The sequence below is a fragment of the Tenebrio molitor genome, chromosome 1 (genome assembly GCF_963966145.1).
Source record: "Tenebrio molitor chromosome 1, icTenMoli1.1, whole genome shotgun sequence".
In the NCBI taxonomy this organism is placed as follows: domain Eukaryota; kingdom Metazoa; phylum Arthropoda; class Insecta; order Coleoptera; family Tenebrionidae; genus Tenebrio; species Tenebrio molitor.
Window position 1 is genome coordinate 17,855,892 of NC_091046.1, and position 2,591 is coordinate 17,858,482.

The 2,591-nt window shown below is 27.6% G+C and overlaps 1 long non-coding RNA gene across 1 annotated transcript; it reads left to right on the plus strand.

Annotated features, from left to right (window-relative positions):
* The first annotated feature begins 695 nt into the window (after positions 1-695).
* On the plus strand, positions 696-2,271 carry LOC138137369 (uncharacterized). The gene is made up of 3 exons (XR_011161707.1): positions 696-827; positions 877-1,988; positions 2,050-2,271. It is a non-coding gene; the product is annotated as an uncharacterized lncRNA (long non-coding RNA).
* The last annotated feature ends 320 nt before the right edge of the window (positions 2,272-2,591 follow it).

The window sequence follows — 2,591 nt, forward strand, 5'->3', positions numbered from 1 at the left end:
ATAAAATTATACCTATAATTGACAAAAATATTAAAACATACTTAATTATGATAATGTATCAGATATTTATGTAGTGCGTTTCATCCATGCCTTGAATTTTAATTTTTGTGATATTTGGTTTATACAACGTAATTATAATTAAATTTTGTTTTTCATTTAAAGCTTGACTTAATCTTTACTATAAAACTTTTTTAATTGACATTCGTTAAAATTTCAATGTAACAAAAGTATGTATGTATTGTTGCGATTGCCATTATTGTTACTAATCTATAAATTATTGAAAATTGGCATGGGCGGAATATACAAACAGAAACAAAAAAGTATCCTGTTTAATCCTGATTGATTTTGTCAAATTTATGTTTCGCCATTCTTAATAAGTATGTGACAGAAATAATTATGATGTATCGGTAAAACCTTCTGGTGTCGATCAAAAGATTACCGAGACAATAAACAATATCCTTGATTCTTTTCAACCTTGTAATTAAAATAAATTTGTGTAACAGGTGTTATAATTTAAATCGATTATGACAACTACAATAATATCGGGTAGAATTAATAACTAAATTATGAAGTCATCCAGATATCCTGGTTTATTTTATCACATGGTGTATTTATTATTACATTAACTGCGCAAATACATTGTAATGAAGCAACGGGCACATTATGAGTGCAGGGCATGTTTTGTGTTTTTATCAAATACTCATCCCTGAATAATAATAATATGGCCCGTTTATATGCAGATGACTTGATATAAAAGAACAATTTTTGTTGGGTCATAACAACAGTTCGATTTCAATTTGTTTTAGAAGAACAACAAGATGTTCAAAGTACATATTCATTTTTATTAATATATTTGTTAATATTTAATTTTTTTAGCTTGTGTTTTTCCTATTATGTCTAATTGTAACGGTGTTGGCGATACCATTACCTGCACCACTACCACAGTTTGGTTATTACGGTTCTTATCCGTATTCGTACAGTGGTAACGGATATAACCCTTATACCCTAGGATATGGATATTACTGATTACAACTTTTTGCGCCTTTTGTAAAGTTGACAACATAACACTTTCAATAAAATTTTGTAATTTTTTGCATACATTTATATTTTTATTTTTATTTTCTGTCCATTTGATAAGATTTTTTTGAATGATGTACTTACCATATGTGTATATAGTTAGCTGCAGTAATATGTTTAATACATGCATATTGTAATTATTTTAATAGAGTTAGCTAAACAAGTGCGTCTACATTTTCCTTTCCCAAATTAAATGAACTAAACAAATTAAATGAATTAAACAAATACTTGTTACATAGGTACATACATGAATTAACTCGTTTAGGTGCACCACGCTTCTATGGTACACGTAAATAAGTTATTTTAATTGTATTGTTAATTATTTATACATAATGGTAAGTTAATTCTGTTCTAGTAATTATAAAATTTATAAAACGAGATGACAAAAACAACAAGTAAATACATAAATTAATTTAACTAAGACGTTTATTTTAAAGGTGATTTAGTTTTTAATATGGCAAACAGAATTTCGTTTATATTATTTGCACTAATAAACATTTTGAAGAGATAAAATAAATAAATAAATGTTATCTGTGTTAATATTAAAATATTATTTCCTGATATCTTGATCTTGATCAATTATCTTATTTAAAAACCTCATAAAAAATTATAATACGTGTTGTTGAAGACATTTAAGGTAAAGATAGATGAACGAGGAACCCACTGAAATACAATATTCATGGTAATAATCTTTTTAGCATAAAAAGTTGTTTTAATGTATTTTACTGCAAAAAAAACTTGACCCAATTAACATTATTTTGATGGGTGTGTATACTACGTTTTGCTTTACCTCCCAAATAACATCTGACACACCCCCAAACTTACCACTATAAAATCACCAAATTTATCCAGCAAGAGTCAGATTTGATTTAACAAAAGTCAAAACAACATCATCCAAAATGTTCAAATTGGTAAATATAAAATATTATTATTTTATTATTGTTATTAATTTAGTACTTGTGTTTGTTACAGTTCTTGTTCTTGGCTCTCGTAGCTTTTGCCTTGGCTCTCCCTAAACCCGAACCACAATATTACGGCTTGGGATATTCCAGCATTGGTTATGGTGGCTATGGATATGCTGCTCCCTACGCCTATGGTGGTTATTACGGAGGCTACTACTGATATTTTTTTTTGATCTTGTACACACTTCAACTTAGGGTTAAGCATAACAAATAAAAAAGTTAAAAAAATATACGTACTTAAGTTTTTTTTATTATTAACCTATGGGTATGTTATTGTTACCAGTACCTACATTAAATCTACTTGGAGATTTGTTTCGTATCTAAACAGGGCTTTTATAAAACGGGTGGCAACTATTTTTCACTAGTACTGACTCGAATGCCTTTAGTTATTAAATTTTGGTTTTTTTTTGGAATAAAATACATCTTAAATTAAAAATGACACAACCAAATTATAACAATGTGAAAACCACATCATAAACAACCAAAGACTTAAAAAAATACAAGGAAACAGTATTTAATTTAATAATGAGTGATATCACAGTCCAAGTGTGT